This window comes from Mustela lutreola, chromosome X (genome assembly GCF_030435805.1).
Source record: "Mustela lutreola isolate mMusLut2 chromosome X, mMusLut2.pri, whole genome shotgun sequence".
Classification (NCBI taxonomy): domain Eukaryota; kingdom Metazoa; phylum Chordata; class Mammalia; order Carnivora; family Mustelidae; genus Mustela; species Mustela lutreola.
In genome coordinates this window covers 5,160,461-5,186,027 of record NC_081308.1, presented here as the reverse complement: position 1 = coordinate 5,186,027, position 25,567 = coordinate 5,160,461, and positions in this window count along the sequence as shown.

Below are 25,567 nucleotides of genomic sequence, written 5' to 3'. Positions count from 1 at the left end.
GAGACGCTGACTCTGGGCAGCCCGTGGGAGGCCGACTCCGCACCTGGGCGGCAGCGCCATCAGGAAAACAGGGATGTCGTCCTGCGGCCACCAGAGCCCAGCTCCGGCTGTCGAGAGAGAGAACACTGCAAGCCCTCTGAGACGGCTTCTCTAACAACGAAAGGACGACATCACTGTGCTACACAGTACGCCGGTCTGAGGACTGTGGTAGCCAACAGGCCTGTGGGCCTTCAGGGGTTTCCTTTAATAAAACCAAGACCTCAAATGCGCATAAACAAAGCAACAGCAAACACTATAGCCACCAAAGACACACCCTTCCGCCAGGGTCTGCCGGTGTCCTGCTGCGTGGAACCGTCACCCCCGCCCCCAATCCGTGCTTACCTGGACCCTCAGAGTCCCATCTCCAGCACAGCAGCTCCATTTCTGAGGTGTCGCACACCCCCTGGGGAACAGAGGTAAGGGTTTAACCACTAACGCGTGCACGTTGCACACCACCAAGCCTGTGAACTACGTGCCACCAACCTACCCAACACAACAGCTGTGACTTGATGAGGAAGACAGCATGACGGGGATTTCTTATTCTGAGAAATTTCTTGCTCCCTTTTAAACCAAAGCTCAAAAAAACCATTTCTCCTCCTGTCTGTGAATTACTTTGTGATTATGCTCTGCCTCAAGCATCATCTCTACACATGTGAGTGAGAGCATGAGGAAAATCTCCAAGTTCATCATTTCTGGAAACAACTGGATGTGGGAAATCTGAATGTTGCCAAAGCGTTTCTAAATGAGTTTGCATAAAGCAGCACATAGAGCTTAAAAGCTTCCTGTGTTGGGGTACTCTCTTCAACACCCCGAATCAGTAGGAAAGCTAAAATGTTTTAATCAAGTCAATACATAGTCTCTTAATGAAGGATGCGTGGTTGTTTTGGTTTTGTTTTTGTTTTTGCTGGGGGTGCAGTGGGCTGAGAAAGATAAGGGAGTTAATATTTTTATCATTTTTTAAGAAAAAAAAAGCCATCAAACTTCCTACTCTAGTATGTTAATGGGCTACAACGATATTATTCAAAGGGCCAAGAAAAACAGTGATGAGGTACAGAGACTCATTCCGCCACGAATTCTATATTAGGGCCACTCAGGAAGGGAAGACATTTCAGACAAGATGATGCTTCTTTACCCTCTAAGACGACCAGCGACAATAATGTGGTAGAAATCCACGGGAAGACTTGTCCCGACCCCCACATCCATCCCAAGTTTATGTAGGGAAACAACCCCATGTTCACCGGGTCCCGGGGAAGAGCAGAATTAACCTCTGCCTTTTAAAAAGTCACCCCTGGGGCACCTGGGTGGCTCAGTGGGTTAAAGCCGCTGCCTTCAGCTCAGGTCGTGATCTCAGGGTCCTGGGATCGAGCCCCGCATCAGGCTCTCTGCTCAGTGAGGAGCCTGTTTCCTCCTCTCTCTGCCTGCCTCTCTGCCTACTTGTGATCTCTCTCTCTGTGTCACATAAAAAAAAAAAAGTCACCCTTGTCATGGGTAAAGGTACGGAGACCATCGCTATAGAAATACGCGGCTCGATGTCCAGGGAAAGCAGTACAAGATTTAGTACGAGATTCCGAGTCAAGTAACTAAGCTGTACACAAACAGATTGTTTTGGAACTATTTAAAATGGAAACACCTCTGACCTCGTGAGCATAAACAGGCACATGGTCCGCAAACCTCTCCGCGCAAGAGGGTAAGGGGTCGTTACGCACCGTCGTGCAAATGTGTCCATTTTCGGCAGATTACTGAACCCGAGAAGGCCTTTCCTCCTGTGGGCGGCTGAACACTGGCTGTGGAAGACAGATCCCCTGCTCTCAAATTCCAGCTCCGCACGCTTGGCGGGGCAACCTGAAGTTGGCCATTCATCTCGGAGGCCTCAGTTTCCTTACTGGTACGGTTGGGAAAATAAAAACTGGCATTCCCCTGACAGTGTCGTTAGGATCAGGCACATACCAATACCTGATGAAAATAGTTATGTTTACAATCATTCCAAAATGCTATGTTTCTCTCTGATTTAAAAATGAAACACATCTGGTGGTTCCTCGAAAAGTTGAAAATAGAGCAACTCACTGACCCAGCAATCACACTACTGGGTATTTACCCCAAAGGTACAGATGTAGTGATCCAAAGGGGCATGTGCACCCCAATGTTTATAGCAAGCATGTCCACAATAGCCAAATATGGAAAGAACCTAGAAGTCCATCAGCAGATGAATGGTTAAGAAGATGTGGTATATATACACAATGGAATACTATGCACCCATCAACAGAAATGAGATCTTCCCATTTGCAACCACATGGATGGAACTAGAGAGTAGTATGCTGAGCAAAATAAGCAATCAGAGAAACACAATTATCATATGCTCTCCCTGATATGAGGAATTTGAGACACAAGACAGAGGATCATAGGGAAAGGAACAGAAAAATGAAATGAGACAAAACCAGAGAGGGAGACACACCATAAGAGACTCTTAATCTCAGGAAACAAACTGAGGGTTGCTGGGGGGAGAAGGGGGTAGGCAGGGGGCAGGGGTCCTGAGATTCATTCTTGCATCAGGATCCCTGCTTAGCAGGGAAAACGCATCTCCCTCTGCATGCATCTCCCCGTACTTTTGCCCACCCCCCCGTCAAATAAATAAATCAATCTTTAAAAAAGAAAAAACAAAACAAAACACAGGACAAAGGGACAGTTGGCTGAGTTCCTAGTTGTTCCAGACCAGGGCCAAGCACTCTACCCGTATCACTGGGGTCTCACCACGGTCCAACCGCTGAAGAATCATTTCGTGGTACAGACAGGTAACATAAAATTTCCCCATTTCAAAGTGTGCATCAGAAATTTAACTTGGATAGCTTCCTACATTACTTGACGCAAGGAGGTAGTGCACGTGGTCTATGCATTCCAGAGATTATTTTAATTTCATTCACGCAACTGGGTGGGTCACTACCCAGACACCATGCACGTTACGTGGCTCACATCATTCTCCCACAGAAAAGCCTTCGCAGAGCTGTAATTCATCACCATGCTTTGACTTTAACAGACATCTGTCTTAGTCTGGGATTCCCCAAAGGAGACCCCGTGTCCAGGACACAAGAGCAGACCGTTTACTTGGAAAGGCCTCCTGGGAGGTACTGTTGAGGAAGCGAGAAGGTCAAACACAAAAGGAAGCAGAGCTACAAAACACTCTTACCCTCAGGATAGAGAGTTTCCTCCAGCTGAAGACTGTCCAGAACACTCAGAATCGTCCCACTGAGGGTTACCTAAACCCCTGGGGGCGGCTTCAGGGGAGCTCACTCCTCTCCGCTTGCTATTCGCAACTGCCTAGGGTAGATCGGGCTCTAGTGAGCCCAGGGAGAAGCCCTTCCGCACAACAGAAAAGTAACCCAAGACTGAGCAGAGTATCAGCTTCCTAGACGCCGAGCTCACAGTCAACTCCTACGACATCATGAACTTCAGGATACGAACCCAAGGAAGTCAACACTATGCTGTGTTTGGAAACACCACCATTGACCAGATCATCTCTGCCAAGCTTCCATGAAGTATGTGCCATATATACCACTCAGATCCAGATTTGAGATGCATCACTGAAAACCAGCACTTTCAACTCATTCTTTCTCTCCTTGCTGTGGCTCCCAGAAACTCAGGGTTAAGGTTCCAGTGGCCCTGCAGTAACTTACATGTCCTTGACATTTCTCTGTAATGACTGCTCATCTCTACCTTGATGTGGACGTCTTGCCTGCATGTTCTAGATTGTCTATGTCATCTTGGGACTTATCTATTGCCTCAACTACCCTGAGAAAAGACAGCTGGATTAGGAGTCATAAATCAAAGGGCAATAGGAAAAGAAGTAATTTACTACGTATTTTATAGGAGTCAAGAGAGTTCAGTCGAAATGGAAAATAGTTGTGTCACGTCCGTACTTTGTTCAAGGCGTGACGCATTATGTTTCCCTTAAACCCCATGTCTTCCTGGTGCAGATGAGGAACTCGAGGTCCAGGGGCTCAGAACTGCCCACCCTGAAGTTTACCATCTGGTGGATGGAGAGCTAAGACAGGACGACAAGTCCTTCTGGCTCTGTCTGCTTCATGCTATGACCTACAAATCACTGAAGATGGTATCAGGTGACGGCTACTAAAGGAGAGATGTAAAATCCGTACCTAATAGCTCACTGCCTACTTTTCTTTCTCCTTTCCTTCCGGCGTTGGAATTTCTCCTAACATCACAGACATGGCGGGGAATGAAAGCTTCAGTCTGGAGTCAACATTGCAGCTGCTCTGGAAAGGCTTCTAGAGCTCATGGATCATTGTGAGGTGGTACACCACCCAGTTTCTCATACTTTGAACAGCTTTCGTAGGCTGTATATATTACTGAATATAAACATTTAGAGGCGGTGGCAAACGATTCAGAATATCCATCATTTTAATCTCATGCTATTTATATTGGAAAGCAGATTCATGATGGTGGAGTGCGTATGAATTTCAACTAACATTTGCTTGCATTTCGGGCAATTTGGCTCCTGCCCAGGCTCGTCAAAGGGAGAAACAATCCCGAAGAAATCACTGCTTCCCACTGACCTGCACCATTTGTCGCGAATAATGGTCAGGCGAGGGGGCCGCCCTTCTCGAAACTGAACATCGCCAACTCCCACGACGTCCCAGCCCGGGCTTCACAGTGAGTATTAGCAGATTTCGATCTCCTAAGCCCGTTTCATGGAGGCTCCCAGGTCTTGATGTTCAGACGATAAAGTTCCTCCGTTTGTTGGAAATGGGTGTTACTGGGTCAAGAGCTGCCTGTGAAGCATCGGTCAGTTCCAAAAGACGCTTCTGTCTCAGTTACTCAGGGTACATAGGTTGGCAAATACTTATTCTGGACTCGAGGCGCTCGCGGCGGAGTTGGGAAAGTCTGTGTGAGAACGAGACTTGGAAAGCAGCACCAAGAGCCAGGGGTGATGTCGACTATCGGGGAAGTGAGAGATTCAGGGCATGCAGGGATCATGATGGCGTGGGCTTGAGCACCACGGCCTGCAGGACAGATCAAAGCGACACCCGTACCCGCAGAGGCAGCAGGGTCAGCCGCGGAGGAAGCACAGCACAGACCCCTCCTCTCACGCTGGATTCCACAGAACTCACAGAGGCAGAGGGGTTCAAATCCGTGACTCAAAGCCCCAACAGGAAGTGTGGCCTGGACACGCTCCCGCGTCCACACTGGACTGAGGTGTGGAACGTGCTGACCCGCTGCCGTGCAGTCACCCAGGGCCGTTGTTCGCCCAGCTCGGGCAGAACCCCGCGGGCCTGGGAGGGGCAGCACCCGACCACGCGTCGGGTCCTCCGTTACTTCTGAACAGCCGGCACGGGTTAGAGACCAGCAAAGGCGTCTCCCAAACACAAGCTCAGCGTCCAGCTTCACGGATTAGCGCAGTGTACGCCCCCCACTGCCGGCTGTGTCCGCGGTGGACGGCTGACCCACGGGGCTGAGCTCAGCGCTCGTCCCCACGGGGGGAAGGGGACAAAGCTCACACCTGAGTCCACAACGTGAAGCTGCCGTCGGACAAGGACTGCCGACCCACCATTCAGCAGAGGCCGGGGACACCCATGACGCCGCTTCCCACTCTAGCTATAGTCGGTGTTGGCGACATTCGGTCCTACGGCCGGAGACAGCAACCACGGGGGCCTTAACGGGATCGCGGCATCCACGGAGGAGGGACACAAGGCAATCCTATGCATCCAGACCGCACAATGGTGCGCGGTCGTCCTGTTTGGAGAGGGAGACGGAGTCGAATTTCTACACGTTTGCGTCAAGAAACTAATGCCGATAGCTGTTAGGATGCCGGGGAGCTGCATGGAGAGGGCAGGGGTGGGCGTCACGCCCTCCACGAACCTCTTTATCCTTCAATCAATCTGTGTTCCTTCCTCTCGAGGGCTTTCCAGGCACACGGTCCCTCCCCTCCAGGTGCTGCTTCCCGGACAGTAAGTCTCGGGGAAACGCTGCTCAGACGTTTGGCCCGATGGCTCCACCAGTTATGGGAGCCCCAGTGCAGGTGTGTGTGTGTGTGTGTGTGTGCATGGACTGGACACTCCTCTTCCAACACGAGGCTGTGAGCCTCTGGACGAGGGGTCATGGCTTCTGCCATCTCACGGCGGACTCTCCAGCCCCTGGCACCGGGTCTGAGTCTGAGTGGCTGCCCTGTCCCACGTCTCTGTCCTACGGACAAGCAGCGCCGCATCCGCACGTCCCAACACAGACACACCGTCACGGCTTACCCGTATGTGTCTCTTTAACCGGAAAACCAGAGGACGCACGGAGAGCCACAGAAAAGTCTTCAGAAATACGTACTCATCACTGTCCTTTTCTGTCCTCAATTTCTATCGATACGGTTCTGCATATGTACCTCGTTATTTAGAAAACTAACCTCTTGTATTGTATTATGAAGTTTTCAAGTGGTTCCAGAGAGTAGGCTTCCCATAATCCCTTCTTAAATGTTTAATTTTCCCTGTTACTACCTTAATTTTATATCAAATTTCGGATTTGTACTTTGGACAACTTTTAAATCATATTATCTACTGACTTTGTATTACTTATTTTCCCAAGGAGACAACACCGGGTTTTACTTATCATTTGTCTGTTTCCTAATATTATTTTCATTTCACTTCTTCATTTGTTGTCTTTTCTTTTTTAAAATTCAGAAGTCTTTTAGTTTAAGGGTCACAGCAAAATCAGAGGAATAACAAATTCGCATTTAAAGTGTGTGAATCTACTTTTCCAACTGCAAAATTTATGAAATCTAAATACAGATTAAGCATTTTTGATGAAAATTTACTGTTCACATTGAGCTATGTTGTGCTTTCTATATTTATACACACACACACCAGATTTTGAAGACTTAGTACCAATAAAAGAATGTAAAACAAAACAAAAATAAAAACCAAAGGAAAAAAAATTAAAAAGTATTAGTTTTATTTTCAACTACCTTTAGTTGAATTTCTTCACCTATTCCCTTTCCTATTTGCTAACTATTGAAAGTTATGAAATTCTTCTGATAATAATAATTCTTCTGATAATAAATAAAATGTGCTATTTTCTATATATTTTGAGTTTTTATTTCTTCTTTTATTCTGCAGTGAATTAGTTTGACTTCATCGTAGTTTTCATTTTTCCGGTATTTTTAAAACTTGCCGTTTTGTTCTTGATTTCTCATTTTCCTGTTTGTGAAGCTATGGTAGCACTTACTGTTTCTGCTCTCCGGAATCTTCATTTCGTGTGTGCATGTGTGTGTGTGTATGCGTGCATCTAGGTGCCAGGAGCTTTTGTTTTGGATACGTGGATAAATTTATCTCATGCACATTTATTGCTGTGACGCACCTTGGCTATTTTTCTATATTTTATTTTTGAGTTTTTGCTCCTTAAACTTTTTTCACTACACACACACACACACACACACACACACACACACACATATTTAATAGACTTTTGACAATGGTAATAAAAAGAAAGGCGTTCTGGAAGTGTTTTCAGTAAGAAAGGGGGAAAAAAGCTGCTATTGTGCCCCTCTAATAAAACAGAGCTAGAAAGTAGAACCCAAATGCATTGCAAGGAAACTTCAGACTACTTGGAAAGGAGGCTAATTTGCATTTTTCTTTTGTTCTTGATATTCTACTTCTTTTCAAGGCAAACATCAGGAAGGGTGAACCTCTTCTCTTATGTAAAGGAGACAGGAGTCATACTGGCTTTTGATCTTGACTATAATTCACAGATTTCAGAAGGAAATCACTTGTATGAGATAGCTTCTGAGTTTTTAGGAATAGCTTCCTGTTTAAGGGAAAACAATTTAGTTTTTTTAAAGTTGCTTATCACTCTACCCAGATGGGCATAATTGATTTCTCAAAGGAACATTCTTTCTTTCTACCCGAGACGACCTGAAATGTGCAACCTAAGAAATTCTGTACGAAAATTCACTGTCTTTGACAAAACTGTATACTGTTTCTTCTATCATGATGGCGCATCACCTTCTTGTGCTGTATCAGTTGTTTTGCCATCCAATTATTCTGCCTAAATATCTCCTTTATATTGAAATTCCCTAAACATACAACTTGTCTAGCATTACATTATGCTCCATTGAACCCACTGTGTTTAATTCATTTTTTATTATTAGTTTTCCGAGGCAGGTAAAAAAGCAGAAGAAACGAAGCTGAGGGTCCTGTATTTAAGTCTGCATTTAAACCCACATTGTTCTTAGAGGTGTCCATTCTTATAGAAACTTTCAATAAATTTCATCCTAAGACTTAAAAAAAAAAAAATCAGTATTTCAGAGACTCCTCTGACTTACGGATTAAAAATATTTAAAAGGGGGTGCCTGGGTGGCTCAGTGGGTTAAAGCCTCTGCCTTCGGCTCAGGTCATGATCTCAGGATCCTGGGATCGAGCCCCGCCTCGGGCTCTCTGCCCGCTGGGGAGCCTGCTTCTCCCTCTCTCTCTGCCTGCCGCTACTTGCTTGTGATCTGTCTGTCAAGTAAATAAATAAAATCTTAAAAAAAATATATTTAAAAGGATCTCTGGGGGGGTGGGGTTATGGACATTGGGGAGGGTATGTGCTTTGGTGAGTGCTGTGAAGTATATAAACCTGGCGATTCACAGACCTGTACCCCTGGGGATAAAGATATATGTTTATAAAAAATAAAAAATTTTAAAAAAATTAAAAAAAAAAGGATCTCTGACGTTGAATATGTGTTTTAAAGCGTTTGCTAAAAGACAGGTAGCTTATATTATGAAAACAGCAACCAGTCCAAGGCTAACAATAACCCATGCCATACCCACGGCCGGTTTCCTGACTTCTCTGCAGTCACCTTGCTCTGTACGTTAACAGTTTCAGGCAATGGTTTCCTTGGTCTCTAACGGCTTAAGGGGAACAGACCGTGACTCTCCGTGCTACGCCTGTGGGGTGTGAGGATGACCTTGAGGCCGGTTACAGTTAAGAAACAGCACACACAGGAGCTCTGAAACCCCAGCAGAAGCTGTCCTTTTGTAAGAGAAATTTGCATGTAACTAGAGGCATGTCCCTTTGTCGGGAGGTCTCTCTCTCTCCGCAGCAGGACCAGAAGGAGGACTCAAACTTTCTAGAGACTGTGATGAGCGGAGAAGACAGAAATATCGTCAGACAGTAAGTAGCAAGCAGGTGGAGATATTACTTCACGGGCATCTCAAGGGAAAAAATCACTTTCCATTACCGCCATTGACCATATGCATTAGGATAACAGAGATGAACATGAAAACGGCAAAATTTATGGTGCAGGCACGGACCGTTCCCAAACCTGGTTAGCAGTCCCCCTGAAGTCACAGCGAAAATCTTCACAGCGAGGATTTACCGTGCTACGTTGCTGCCGACACACCGTTGAAATCTGTGGACATATCCTCAAATCCAGAGATGGGGAGTGATTCGCTCCCCTCAGAAATGATTAAAAAGTATCTGCTGGAATGATAACCTCGTCCATAAAGAAGGAAACAGTGTTCTGAGTGTGAATACAATGATTTTTCTCCTTCGAGGCCGAGGCCCAGGGGCGGTAGTCGTGCATATGTCGCGGGGCGCTGCCGTTACAGACGACGCCGGAGCGTCCCTGGGACCCAAGGAAGAACCCAAACACCGAGACCCGCTGTGGGATGAGAAAAAGAAGCCGCGTGATGATCAGGGGAAAGTATCACATCGTAGAATTTAACAAAATCCCAAATTAAAGAATTTTTACTTTGCCATGTTTGTTAAAAACATTTCCCCCCTTAGGGACGTTCTCAACATCCTTGGGATTTGGCCGGAAGGATAAAAATCGCGAGGTGTTTTAAGACTTGCTGATGTTTTTATAAAAAATGGCTTCCTTTCATGAAATGTGTTTTCCTAACCAACACACTATGAATAATTCAATATCACCTCTGGGCGACGCTTCATTTAAGATATTAATTGCAAAGCAACGGGTTTCCAGAGGTTTCTGTGTGAGCTGTGGCTCTCAGAACGGGAGCACGCGGGAGAGTCGTGCTCTAACGGTGGCGAGCTTTCCGCACGCACACGCTTCTCCAAGTGTGCACCGTGCTTGTGCGGGGTAAGCGAGCGACCGAAAGAGAACACGAGACCGAGCTCATGAAAAACGGACCAACCGCAGGAGTGAAACACGTTACACTTCCAGGATAAAACGAAACGATGGGAAACGGCAGCACGGAAATGGTGCCTTATGCATGACGTCGGAAAATGCGTCATTTTTACCAACGTTTTAATTCCTTCGAGTGGCTACAGGTACAATCGTGGGGACTGCAGAAACACAGGATTATCAGCCCTTCTCAGAGATTCGTGTATCTCGGGAAGGAACTCTTCAGCTGGACTAAGCCTAGAATTTAATGATTGGTTTACACACGGCTTTGGACAGACTGAAGAAATTAATGGTCTTTAATCTAGTCTAAAAAAAAAAAATCCCTTTCCCTACACCTGCCATTATGTATGCCACTCCAAGGATCAAATACGATTAAAAATTAATATTTTTAATTAATGTACAATTCTGTCGCACTAGCTCTAAACATGTGTATATATAGAGCTATTTGTTGATTTATGATCTTGACATACACGTTATTAGCGTCTAGGTTTTCCGGCTTCCCTATGTCGCCCTCTCTTCTGTCCCCCAATCCTGCAATTTAGTCAACTCCATAATTACAGTGAGTCATCGGTCTAAATTCCCGCCGCGATGGAAATCCATACAGAGAACGACTTGTAACGGCCACTTCCACAGCTACGCACGTTGGTAAAGTCATTCCTTTCCCTTCTTGGCTGACCTCCACCCCTACCTAAAAGAGTCCTGTGTTTTCTTGAACCCGCTGACTGGAATCCAGTCAATGTTCACACCATTTATGTTTATTTCTGTATATAATTATTCTGTATATAATTCTATAATTATATTTATACATATTACTTATATTTATAGATAATAATTCTATAATTCTATTTTCTGTGCTTCCTCTGTAGGTTGATTTTATATACGGAAAATAAATCAGTCAACATGACTAACATCAGCATTATAAAGGTCACTGTCGCATTTCTGCTACAAGTGTAGTAAATTCGATAAATAGTATACTATAGATTCATAGTATTTAAAGACTTGAACAATATATTTAATTATATTGTATCTTTTTGTAGAATGCTTTAGTATTTGTATTTTATTTATTTATTTTTTAAAAGATTTTATTTATTTATTTGACAGAGATCACACGTAGGCAGAGAGGCAGGCAGAGAGAGAGAGAGAGGAGGAAGCAGGTTCCCCGCTGAGCAGAGAGCCCGATGCGGGACTCGATCCCAGGACCCTGAGATCATGACCTGAGCCAAAGGCAGAGGCACCCAGGCGCCCCAGCATTTCGTATTTTTAGGTTCGTAATTGTCTTTCCTTTCTCCTTTGTTTCAGTGTATTAATCATATTTTAAAATTCTTCTATGTTTCCCAATTACATACAAAAGCACATGGCATTTTTTTTTTTTTAAATAAACGAAACTCGCCCTTGCTGGAGACCACCGCGCTCTGCTCCAATCACCGCTTGTCAAGGGCATGAACGTTAGAATGTCTCACCGTGGCTCTTCCGTTTCCTTAGAGTATGAGGCTCCTTTTCTCCCCGACTGCGTCATTTTAGTGAAGTGCAGATCTAGAAAGGATGGACGGCAGGTGTTCTGGTCACCTATCTTTGCATCTCCAATGAGCACCGGACGTCAGCGCGGTTCCACAACGAGGACGTCACGCGGCGTGTGAGGTCAAGCACGCGAGCGGCTTCGCTGGGCCATTCTGGCCCGGGGTGTCCGCTGCCGCTGCCTGTGAGCGGTCGGCCGGGACCATGGTCACCCAAAGCTCCTGTGAAGGCTCACTCACTGGGCGGCCAACAGGACAGCTCCGTCCCGTGCTGGCTGGTGGCAGACGGCTGTCCGTCGTTCCTCACCCCCACAGCTCCTCCTACCCCAGGGCTGCTTCAGGACATGACACCTGACTTCCTTCAAGATGAGGGATCCCCAAGAATCGAAAACCTGCACTGCTTTCCTATGAGCGAGACTCAGAACGCACACACCATCCCCTCTGCCTTCGGTCCTCCACGTGAGGCAAGCCATTCAGAACAGCCCCGGCTCAGAGGACAGGATCAGGATCTGGCTTCAGTGACCTCATGAACATCATGTTAAAGACACCTGACCCATTCCTCTGGTCCAGGTTGAAGAGGATCCTGAGTGGGTCATGACATGACAATCTGAGCATCACTCTCACCCAGAACATGGCAGGTTCCGCCCCACGGTGCTTTTGGATGAAGCTATGCCCAAGGAAAGTTTAAGTATGTAAGACATGAACAGACATTTCTGCAAAGAAGACATCCAGATGGCCAACAGACACATGAAAAAGTGCTCCATATCACTCAGCATCAGGGAAATACAAATTAAAACCACAATGAGATATCACCTCACACCAGTCAGAATGGATAAAATGAACAAGTCAGGAAATGACAGATGCTGGCGAGGATGCGGAGAAAGGGGAACCCTCCTACACTGTTGGTGGGAATGCAAGCTGGTGCAGCCACTCTGGAAAACAGCATGGAGGTTCCTCAAAATGTTGAAAATAGAACTGCCCTAGGACCCAGCAACTGCACTACTGGGTATTTACCCTAAAGATACAAACGTAGTGATCCAGAGGGGCACGTGCACCCGAATGTTTAGAGCAGCAACGTCCACAATAGCCAAACTATGGAAAGAACCTAGATGTCCATCAACAGATGAATGGATCAAGAAGATGTGGCAGATATACACAATGGAATACTATGCAGCCATCAAAAGAAATGAAATCTTGCCATTTGCAACGACGTGGATGGAACTAGAGGGTATTGTGCTGAGCAAAATAAGTCGGTCAGAGAAAGATCATTATCATATGACCTCACTGATAGGAGGAACTTGAGAAACAAGACAGTATCATAGCGGAAAGGAAGGAAAAAGTGAACAAGATGAAAGCAGCGAGGGAGACAAACCATAAGAGACTCTCAATCTCACAAAACAAACTGAGGGTGGTGGGGAGGAGGGATGGGCTTTCAGGGTGACGGACACTGGGGAGGGCGTGTGCTATGGTGAGTGCTGTGCAGTGTGTAAGCCTGATGATGCACAGACCTGGACCCCTGGGGCAAATAATACATTCTATGTTAATAAGAAAAAAACAATTCTTGTAAGTTTTGTTTTGTTTCTCAGTTTTCTTCCTGTCTGGATGTAGGATACACACGCAGTCAAGTCTCATGATTCACGGTTGTGGGGTTCCATACTCTGTCTGTGAATGCAGACTTGCAAATCCCAAAAAGTGGCTTGCACGGGGAAACATTGTGTCCGCTCTCCGTGGGCCCCTGACCACTGTATTTTCATCAGCCGGACGATACAGAGCCTTGTCTTACACGCCTTCCTGTTGACGCACACCTCACTCGGGACGTATTGTTGGTGCAGGAATGTGGACCGCATAGCCAGCAGCACGGTGACGGCCGAGGGAGGCCGAGGGAGCACGGTCGGCCGCTCGCGCTCAGGAACGCCGCCCAGCTCATCGGCCCTGCATCCTGGGGCCGCCCCCCCATGGCAGGATCACGGTAGCAGAGCGCCGAAGCGCAGGAACCCGGTGTTGCCGCAGGCAGATGTGCAGGCACTGACCACGGCACAGACGCCGCCACGGGACAGTGGACACTTGCCTCGCCTGATCTCAGCTGGGCCAAGTGTGAATCACATGATACAGACTTTTCCCACTGCGTGCATCTGCAGGGAACGAGCTGGAGGGATCCGCGGTGCTGGTGCGCAGCAGCTCCACAGTGACCGCACGAGCTGCGTCTGTACCTGGTGACACGGGTCTTTCCTTCCTCCCCCAAGGGCCTGCCTTCAGGTTCATCTCCCTGTCCCTGTCACATCCGTCCTTCCATCGATGAGCCCTGACCTCCACCTGGACCCCCGACAGCTGTGCCACACGCGTCACACCCCGCATCGGGCCTCCCTTCGCAGCCGGTCCCCGCAGCACGCACACCGCCCTCCCCTGCTCCCCGGCTGGGTCAGGTAAGGGAAGCTGACAGCACTTGGGTTGTCTCATGATGCCTGGCCGGCATCGCGGACGTGCACGCCATCCCAGCGCCCACCACGTCACCACACTCCTCATGCATTTGGTCACCGAGTCCTGTGAGTTAGGCCAGAATGCAGACATAAGGGAGCACTTTGGGATTTTACAGTGGAGGCCACTGTGCGTGCTCTCACCCCTGCGTGCGCAGAGCCCTCGTAGCTGTCTCTTTCCTGCCCTGCAGGCCCCGCAGCTGTCCTGCCTCTTTCTCCGGCGCATCCTCTGCACCGTTCATAAAAGAGCCGCGCGCGTCCGTGAGGAGGACTGAGCTGGACTCTGCTTCATGAGTCTGCGGCGGCTGAGGCCTGGCAAGCAAGATCCCGCGCACGGAGATGTCTGCAGCACAGCCTGTCTTTCACGGACTGGCCTTACCGAGGAACTTCTCTTGCTTGCCGCGTGCTGCCCTGTGTTCCGTGCCACAAGTGCACTGAGCTACAGCCACGCACCCAGCGCTAGAAATACATCCCCAGGCCATGGAGGCACAGCTTTGCCATCTTAAATCCCATCTCCCCTGGCCAACTTTCTCTATTTCAGGCTTGGCTCAAAACCATTCCTTTTGGGGTGCCTGGGTGGCTCAGTGGGTTAAAGTTTCTGCCTTCGGCTCAGGTCATGATCTCGGGGTCCTGGGATCGAGCCCCACATCGGGCTCTCTGCTCAGCGGGGAGCCTGCTTCCTCCTCTCTCTGTCTCTCTGCCTGCCTCTCTGCCTATTTGTGATCTGTCTGTCAAATAAATAAAGTCTTTAAAACAAAACAAAAACAAAAATCCATTCCTTTTTCTTTTTTCTTGAGATTTTACTTATTTATTTCAGAGAGAGCTACAGAGCACAAGCAGAAGGAGCAGCACAGGGAGAGGGAGAAGCAGGGTCCCCACTGAGCAGGGAGCCCGATGCACAGCTTGATCCCAGGATGCTGGGATCATGACCTGAGGCGAAGGCAGACGCCTAACTGACTCAGCCACCCTGATGGCCCTTCAAAACCATTTCTGAAGTCAGTTTCTCTGTGAATATGGACCTGTCTGGGTCTCCTCTTCACCTTAAGCACAGCGCATGGAGTGATGATCACTTCAGCTCTGTTTGCTTGCCTGAATCAGCCCACTGAGGACGGCCGTCCACGCAGAAGGAACCTTCTGTATGTCGTGCTCCTTTCCGTCTTGAGAGTGCCAAGCACACGCCTACTATTGTCTCAGAGAGTCAGAAGGGATATTAGATTGCACATTATCTGCATATTTCTTCCCTTCACCTCGAACTCCCCTCGTATCTGGAAAACCAACAGAGAAGTCGGCCTCACTGATCACGGAAATACCTTGAATCACGGAAGGTATTTCTGCGGACGGAAGCTCACGCCGTGTGCGCTCCTCCTCCTGTACTGCAGGTCCAAGGCCTAACGCTCATCGACACGCCGTGAGCAGGATCTACCGTGGCCTCTGCAGGCCCACAGTGTCCCAGCGTGACAGAGTCCACCTGGTCCGGCCCAAATCCGCGATTCACATCCGCGGCCCTGAGCCGTCGGCCGCCCTTGCTCCTAAGACACGCACTATGGGGCCTGTCCTAGGGTCGCGCCGAGGACTGAGTGGGCGGCGCAGCGACACGGCCACGCCTCACCCGCACTTCCCAAGCACTGACGGAATGACGACAGCATAAGCGCCGCTTAGCTGAGCTTGGGAAAGATCGTGGGCTACCGAGAACCCTGGGCTCTCAGCCGATCAACGCAGACGCTGAAAGCAGTAATCGGAGAGAAGGAGCCCCGTTATCTGAAACCCATGAGGAGGGACCAGGGAAAGAAGACGAAGGGACCGGTGGCACCACCCCACGTCTGCACACGGAGGGCAACGGGACTGGGCTTCCTCCTGACAGGCAGCCCTCATCGGATCGACGGGAGCATCAGGCACTGGCAGCATCAGGCCCCTCAGCCGGAGGGCAGGCTCCCCGGCACCGCAGCAGGGGGACCTCTAGGACAGAGCACAGTGTCAGCTGCAACGCCATCACTCACTGCCCGGTTCTCGGCCGGGAAGGTTCGTGTTGCTGCAAAAGCTTAAACCTCGAATGCGTAACGTGTGCGCAGGAACGCAGCTAAACGAAATTCCTCGCTGAAGGACGTGACTTCACACAACTGCGTGTGTTCACGTGACAGGGGGCTGCAGAGGGACCGCTTCTGAGCACCAACACTGTGGACAGCTGCGACGCTCGTTCTTCTTGCCCGAGGCCGGCAGGCACGAAACATCTCTCCTCCTCTCCTCACAGGACTTGGCTCCCAGTGGCAGCCCCTTCTCAGGGCTCTGGCTTCTGGGTCTGACTCCCTCTCCCTGCGCTTGCCATCAGCACCCATCCTCCTGGGGCCGCACTCTCTGACCTCTCCAGGGATCATACCCGACGGCCTCCTTCCTCCCAGAAAACCACCACGCCGCCCTGCCTCGCGGGCACTTTTGAACAGGATAACGCACGTCTGACACAACAAGACCAACCTTGTGGTGCAGCACGGTGACGGCAGAGACGCGACAAGGAGCTCTTCCATTCTGGAAGGAAGGAAGCAGAGCCCTTGTCCCCGGGCAGCACGGTGCAAAGACGGGAACGGTGCCCAGATCGGAGGACAGAAACACAAGTGTTCTCTGTTACACAGAAATCGTGGTATCACGTCGGGGACAGGGACTACGACACGACCCCCCTCGAACTGTGTGAGTAAAACTGTACTGGCACACAGGCATCCTGAAGTTTCCTTTCATGCAGTCGGTACGTCTGCAAGCTCACCTACTAGGACGGCGGAGACCACCCTTGGGCAGAAAGCCCAAGCTGTTGACTCCCTGACCCTTGGCACGAACAGCCGACGGACCCCTGCCCTGGTTTTGGAACCAGCGAGGACCCCGCTGTGGCAAGAACGTGACCTTGTACGGGGGAATTTTTGACTGGACCCGAAGAGACAGAACTAGACCCAGCCCACAGCATGAAAGCGGCTCTCCGAATGACAATTATTTTCCATCCCTTACGCAGATGATTTAACAAACAGTAAATCATGGTTCTGTACCTTCGACAGTAGCTGTTAACTTCACGGAAAAGAAAACACAGCAAGAGACGCCGCTTGTCAGTGTCCTTCTGCATCAGTCAAACACTTATTTTCTCCGTCCGATTCCCTAAACGGACGTCCAGCTGGGAATTTCCCAATTATCACTTTGTTTACGACGTTAGACCGTCAGGATAGTCAGGCACTGCATTTCCCGGTAATTTCTGCAGGAAAGCGTCCTATCTGTGGGATCCCAAATGCAGGGGAAGGTTTACTGGAGCGTCACGCTGGAGGACGGCCGCTGCTGTCCTTCGGCGAACGGGATCCTGACAACGTCGTCGGGGCAGAGCACCCGGGAGCCTGATCTCTGGTGTTAAACTGTAACGCACAATTTCAGGGGAATCAGGGGGACTGTGTGGTTGGGACACGGGAGCACTGAGAAGCGGAAATTACTAGTCACCAGAGGGGACACTGGAGAGAAAGTCGCACGGAACACGTGGCAGGCGTTGGTAGGGCGTGGATCCAGCGCGACGGGCCAGCCACAGCGGCAGCTCCTGGACCAGCAGCTCCGGACACAGCCCCCCAGCAGAACGGCTAGGGTGACACAGCCCCCCAGCGGCACGGCTAGGGTGACACAGCCCCCCAGTGGCACGGCTAGGGTGACACATGGGGCTCTTTGTTGCCTTCCCCGAGTGACGGCGTCTCAGCGGGGACGCCCAGAAGGTGACCTGCCACGGGCACACCGCAGTGCACATCCTGAAGCCGCCTCACGCCTGTGGGACTGCGCTGCTTCCCCACCCGGCGCATCTCCAGCCGCACCCCCCTCGTGGGCGCCGGTTCTGTCCCCCCTGCCCATGGGCAGTGACGCGCACTGGCCTGAGCTTCATCCTCACGGCCAGGGAAGGGGACACTTCTCCAGAACTGCTATTCAAACGGCCCCGGAGCCCTATGAAGGGCTGCCAGGCCGGGGACACAGGGCTTATTCAGGATGCCTGGCAGGGAGAATGCAGACGGCTAGAGCTCCCTCTGCAAGGACACGGCGGGCCACGGCTCCTGGCGGGGACTCGGGGACTCCGTGTGAGGGATTGTCAAGCTTGGCAGCAGCCCCGCCCTAGGGGAGCCAACAGGACCTCCTGGGCCGGGGAGGCCGTGTCTGTCCCGCTGGAGGCACTCCAGCTGGACGAGACAAGCGTCGTGCCACGAAGTGCTCACTGGGACTTGGGACTTGGAACAGAGACGGGGCTACGGGAGCACGGGCGGACGTGCCGGGCGGGAACATGTGTCCGAGCCCCACTTTTCCGCGTCCACACTCACCGGAGAGTGGCTGGCCGAGCCGTCGGCGATGGAGGCGTCTGTCCTGGCTTCGGTTTCGCAAGCGTGGACTCTCTCCGGTGATGAAGGGGCTGGGCTGTTTATGTGTCAGGCCCCTCGGCCGGGGTGGGGACACAGGACAGCATTGTGGGCAGCGGACAGAAGGCGCCCAGCCGGGGAGAGTTTCCAAAGACTGGGGGCACAGAACTCGCTTCATGCCGGAATACCTGAAAAACAGGAAAACGGAAGAAAAAAAAACCCACACTTAGCATTTTACATGTGTTCATTTTAGGTGAAGGACCAAGATGTGTGTGTAAGCCTCCTTCAACGTTTACGCCGGAGAATGTGTCACGGTGCCGGGACTCCCGCCCTGAAAACACGCTCTCGCGCAGGCCTGTTTGAGCGCGGCCTCTCCCATGCCCAAGCGCGGGCAGATCGGGTGTGACTGGCGAGAACTCTGGAGAGACCGCACTCAGCGCCCGCCAAGGGCTCCCTTCTGTTGCGAGCCGCACAGAGCCCGTTGCCGAGTGGACCTTACTCGCCGTCCTGGGAGGCATTGTCCACGGCCGCGCGGGGTGACAGCAGTTTGGCTGCTCTGTCTAGGCTCCTTTCTTTCCCCGCCCCCTTTTTTCTTTCCACCAGAAAGAGGAGAATCACTTTTTAGTTGCAAGCAACATGTCTTTTTCACTAAAGAAAATGTTTCCCTTCGGAGCACCTGTCACAATTATATCTCCTGAAAATGACACTTTTTGGTGGCCTTTGTCTACTTCCGGAAATAGCCGACACATACAGTTTGCTATGAAATAAGTATCTAAGAGGCGCCGGGGTGGCTCAGTCCTTAAGCGTCTGCCTTGGGTCCTGGGAGCCCTGCATCGGGCTCTCTGTTCAGCGGGACGCCTGCTTCTCTCTCTCCCACTCCCCCTGCTTGCGTTCCCTTTCTCGCTATCTCTGTCAAATAAATAAAGTACAATCTTTAAAAAAAAAAAAAAAAAAAGAAAGAATGAATCAAGAAAAAGGAACCGATGCAAATCACCTTCCCAGGACCCCTCTTGTTCCAGAAGACCTTGTGCGGGGAGACGCAGAGGCTCCCCCGGTGAACACGGGTCGCCATCACGAAAGGTCGGCTTTTCGACACGCTAGAACAGCATTTTGCTTCTTCAAGAACGGAGCCCCTGGGATAAAGTGTTGTGGTCGGTTTCGGCAGGAAGGAGCGTCTGAAGCAGTTCAGACGGGGTAAGCTGTTGTCGCAACTAAGACATCAAGAGATGAAGGAGATTCATCTCTCCTCCAGGACGAGGGAACGAATAATGCCACATTTGGTATTAATGCACGGAGTGTACTCCTAGTCCGTGAGTGAGAGCAAAAGAAGGCTGGGTCTGCAGAGAACTCCCGTCTCGGAGAACCACCGTGGGGCACAGGGAACAGCTCCGCTTTAAGGAACTGGAGGTGCGGCAGGAGCCCCGTGTGAAGGTGCACTATGTGCACGGAGCTACGCTCGGGAACTCACCTCTCTGTCTTGCAGCAGGGAGATCCGAGCAGTGACCCAAACTCAACCCATTTTTTCCTCTGGAAGCTTTCCAGCCACCAACATCATCATCATCATCATCATCATCATCATCATAATAACACTAAGCTGCTCTCTTTCAAAAGAAACAAGCGATGCTCTGTGCAGAAGAAAGCTGACCCATGCTGCATGACCGGCAAACTCAGGAACAAGAATCGGATGCAGAAACGCAACCCAACAGAACACAACACCGAAGGGTATAAAGGGAAAACAGGATCCAAGCGGCACATCTGGGACCGGACGGCCGCGAAGACTGAGATTCCATCCCGTGGTGGGGTTTGGGGACCCCGAGGAAAGCTCTCTGCGAAGATCTCCCTGACGACGCGCCTCGCGTCTGCCACTCGGGTGTCCTTGCTGGGACTGGAGCCTCCGGCTGCACCGACCTCTCAGAGTGGGTCTGCAGCTCCCAGAGCGCGGTGGCTTCTGGAAGAGGCCGTAACTTGGGAGGATCCTCTGTGCACAAGTTTAAAGGCTGTTGTGCAAACTGCAGGTCTCTGGGGGCCCCGAGGGGCAGGACCCGTCCAGGACAGCTGTGTTCCCCGTCCCGGGAGAGCTGAGGCTGGGCACAGGCGAGGCGGCCGCCCCAGAAGACGGGCTGCAGGAGCCGAGAGGGGCCAGCTTCTTAGGGAGACGCTGGCCAGAAGGGGAAGGGGTAGCACCAGGGTTCTAAGACCAGACACGCCGAAGCTCGTGACTGGCTTTATGCTGCGTAGCGGCAGTTCTGCTTCTGCTTCCTGGCTCCGTCCCGCGGAACCCTAACGCACGGTGTGTGACAAACGGAGCATTTTTCCTTCCCTTGAAAAAGACGCACCTGATACGTTAAATGACTTAAATTTACTCAGGGTGTAGCTGAATTTTATTACACGGATTTAGAATTTATTACATCCAAGAAGTCAAATGCTTCCAGGTGGCGTTAGGAAGGGTTTAAAACACTTGGGTTTTAACATTCAGAGAGAAGTCCTTCGGCCTAAATAATTAAATGCGAGTAAAAAAATATTCCCGTTAATGTAGTTAAATGCCTTCCCCCAAACCTTGCCATGAAGAACAGGCCTCGGCCAGAGGCCAGCTTTGCTGTATCGGCCAGCCCCAGTGCGGCTGAGCGCGGCAGTCGGGAAGGACACGTTCACGAGAGGAACACGTTGCTTCGTTCCTTATCATAAAGACGGCACCTCTGCGACTTCCTCCCACGCACCCACCTCTCGCCCATAAAAAAGAGAAAATTGGGAATTCAAGGGAATCTGGTGACCGCAGGGAGCGTCTGCTTGTAACGGGTTACCTCCCCACTAGGTAGGAAGGACAGTGCCTCTATGACGGTGACTCAAAAAACTTAGGGACCGAGGGATGACAGGTCTGCCGCGTCTTAGCTGCGTGCCTGCTGACGTGCAGAACGTGACTTCTTTTCCCGTCCTGTGCGCATGGCCACGTGTGTCGAAAGGGCTTGGGAGCTTCGCCGCTGTCGCTGAGAGTTTAGGCTCTACACGAACACGGGGAGGGCTGCCTGCTGACGAACCGTGAAATCCTGGGGGCCCCAGCGGCTCTGGATAGCGACAGCAAGGGCAGACGGCCTGGTGGGGGTTGCCCACGTCCCCTCAACTGGGTGAGATGAACAGGCCTTTCCTTAGGTGACCAGGACAGTGAGAAAGGGCACCCGTGTCTGCTCTGTCTCGACGGACATTCGCTCAGGTGGCGCAAACCCGCAGCGCTCCAGCGGTCGGCGCCTGCAGGGGGAGCTGAAGGAGCGTGAACGGTCAACGGGAAGCCAGCCTTGTCGGGAACAGGGCACCTGCGCAGCGCTGAGGACCACACGCGTCCCTCCAAGAACTCCCGCTGGCCACTCTGGAGCAGACCGGCACTCCCTGCTCAAACACCGGCCACAGGGGCGCGCGGATGGCTCAGTGGGTCCAGCGTCTGCCTTGGGCTCAGGTCATGACCTCAGAGTCCTGCGATCGAGCCCCGCATCGAGCTGTACACCGGGCCGTCAGCCTCCTTCTCCCTCTCCCTCTAGCCTCCCCGCACTCATGCACATGCTCGCTCTCTCTGCCAAAAAACCAAATAAAATCTTTCAAAGACAAACAAAAAAACCACCTGCCACGAAGTCAGCGCTGACCACCAGCCAACATGAGGGAAGAGAGCCCTGAAACAACCAGCCCGGTTGGGTGAACCTGGATCTCCACATTCCCTAAGTTCTTGTGTGTTTAAGGGTAAGGACCAGGGCTCTAAGACGAACCATGCTGCAGGAGATGTTAAAGGCAAACACAGCTGTTAGTACAGACGGGCTCAAGTCACTCATTGTCTAGCAGACCCACGGGGCATTTCCTCTCTCTGGTGTCTCCATGAAGCCAAGATTTCCAAGCGGGGTTTTCTCACTGTCCTTCACCTTCTGGACAGTCAAGCTTCATGTATCAGGCAGAGTCTTTCTGTTTCTTCATTACCACTTTCCAAGAAGACGTTAGAAACATTGTTTCCTAATCAACACCCTATGAGATTTTCATACCAGGATGTATTGATCTCTGCTTGTACATTGTATCATATCTTGCTTCCTATGTGTATACAGCAAGATATTTTGAGAATGCCTGCCGCAAATAACTCACTCACTCCCGCCCTGTGGTTAAGGAGCCCATCACGCGTACTGGAATTTTAACAGAAAGGCCAGTATGTAGTCAGGAAGACTCAAAAATGTCTGTGGGATTTCATCCGACAAGGAAAACGCATATTTTATGGAGATGGTTCTGTCTGCCCCTTGGAACAGTCCCCATGGCCGTTTGCTGAGAAGTCTGACTCCATTAATTTATGAGCGCGTCCTGCCAGGGACATAAATTCATAGCTTTTTGGTTTTTTTTTTAAGGAAAAGAAAAAGGAAATGAAACCTATAGTAGAGCATGTAACTTTTGGAGGCTGTTAGTTTATTTGACGCAACATCATGAGGTTCATTGAAGTTAAAATAGGACAGTACACTGGGCTTTCTTTCATGGTGAGAAAAGCTCTGTACAAGAGGTCAAGATGACATTAACGTTGAGTGCTCTCCCCACGTGTGTCGCTTGCAGCCTGATGATCCGACCAACCACATCATCCAGTCTGTGACACAGAACCAAAACGGCGGGAGACACAGATACAGCGGATGAGTCTCGCTGACGTGCTTGCCCTGCTGTGACATGCTACCACGTAAGGAAGGAAAGAGTCTCTCGTTAACAGAGGAAACGTTACGGACTGAGGGGACCGTGAGTAACGGGGTTGAAAGGCGCTTCCAACAAGGTCAGGTGACCTTGAGCTGGGTCTGGTCTTGCCCAGAAGAAAATGGGAGTCAGATCTCAGATACAGGAAACCACTTGACAAACGTGTCTCAGGAGTGCTCTCGTGCTTGCGATTTCCACCTTGTTCTTGGCTTCCAAGGGTGGAGGCGATAGGAGCCACGGCAAGAACAGTGGGGGCTGGGGGAGGTCCTGCTGGACACAAGAAATAGGTACACACGTGACTTTCCACATGACGCCAGCATGGCGGAGAGTGCCCCGGCCATGGTGACAAGTGCCGGAAAGGCTCAGGCAGGGGACAGAGCTGTTCCTCTCTCTTCCACCGGCATGTCCGAGTTATGCACAAGAAAGAACATGCAGAGAAGAGAGGAGACACAGTGGGGCTGTGTCACAGTGGGAGGCGGCGATTCCTCGATCCTGGGGGCAAGGTTATGCGCACATTCAGGCCGCTGAACCGAGTCTTACTGAGATTTCTGTTGACAATAAGAGAATTCAGTTTTGCCTGTAATAAAGTCATTTGAAACTGTTTAGATGTGAGTTACCCAACGTCTGGTTTAACGTGCTGCTTTGTGCACAGACACATGCATATAGACACAGGTGTAAACCAACGGCTCAGAGACAGAGGAAGAGAGGGTTGACATATAGATATCTATCTATAGATAGATTTTTTTTTAAAAAATTATTAAGATTTTTAATTTATGTCACAGAGAGAGAAAGATCACAAGTAGGCAGAAGGCAGGCAGAGAGAGAGGGGGAAGCAGGCTCCCCACTGGGCAGAGAGCGCAGTGCGGGGCTCGATCCCAGGACCCTGAGATCATGACCTGAGCCGAAGGCAGAGGCTTTAACCCACTGAGTCACCCAGGTGCCCCTAGATAGACAGATTTTAAAAACAACTGATTTTATGCTATTTTACTTTACTGATAGGTCTTCCAGTAAGAAGTTTTGAATTCTGTATTAACCCACAGAATTTAAATCCCAAACAAATGCACTGAAATATCAAATGTAAAAAGACTTCAGGCAGAGTCCTAAAGATAGTTCAAACTTAGAGTTACAGAAAGAAAAAAAATCAGCAACCTCCTTAGCGAAGATCGGACAACTACCAAGTGTATTTTCCAAGGAGGCCAGTACGAGACTGCACCATTATGAACACAAGGATACAGCCAATGCACGAGCTGTCTCAGTTTCTCTTGCTCGGATGAGGACGGCAGGGCGGGGATTGTGCTCTACCCTCACTTTGTGCCGGCTAGCCAACCCGCAGTCCTCTTACTCTCTCTGGATGGTAATAAAACAAGCCTATGAATCAGTGCTACGCATCCACGTTAGTAGCCAGCAGACGCGGCCTGGGATGTATTCCGTTGGGCAGGACACATCTCAGGATGGCTGTAAATCTAATTCCTGCATGAGTAACACACTCTGTGCTGAAAAGTTCTGAGCCGTTGCCAGGCCACTGCCGATAACAGTGTCTTTATTTTACACGTTCGTAGGTAAGACCTGTTCCCAGACAAACGCGTGTGAACATTTTCCAAATACAGGCCTGATGGCAGGTGTACAGGTGAGGTGGGGAGGGAAAGTCTCCAGGGTAAGGACTTCTATCTACAAGCTCCATTACTCTCTCGACTGAGCAGATACCACTGCTCTCTCGTCTTTAAAATGATTCCCTCTTGACAAACAAAAGACAGCTTTGTTTCTTTGCCATCTCTAGCAAAGTGAAAGTAGTGATTCTTCCAAAAGGAAAATGATTTTGAGCTAAATTTTCAAGTGAAATGAATGTCTGAAGTGGTTCTTTCTTAAGAAAATAAGACACAGGAGTACAAATGAAATTTACTGGAAATGAGAGAGATGATTGACAGAAAAGAATGGGTTCTTCCGACATGGGAACGAGTCCCAGCAGGGTCCCTGGACATAGAGAAGCTGCCTAGTGCCCAGACGTACGGAGAGAGCCTTGCAATCTGTTGTCAAGTAAGTAACTTGCACGTAAATGCAAAATCTTGTTTCCACCGAAACTATAACAGCCTCTAGCATTTCCCACTCTTAGTGTTTGTCCACATTGACTGGGAATGAGTATTATGACCCACAGCTGCTTATGACCTTCTACGGTGAAGATAGCTCCAGAGAACCCATCTCAAAGGTACCCCAGGGTGGCGCAATCCACGGTTTGAAGAAACGGCTTGCAGGCCGGAAGGAACTCCAAACCTGGAGTCTCCACCTTACGTCCCTCTCACGAGTCTTGAGGCTGGAGTTTCTGTCCAAGATGTCACATACCGCGGCTCCCTGTCCAACCACTGGTAACCAGAAGAG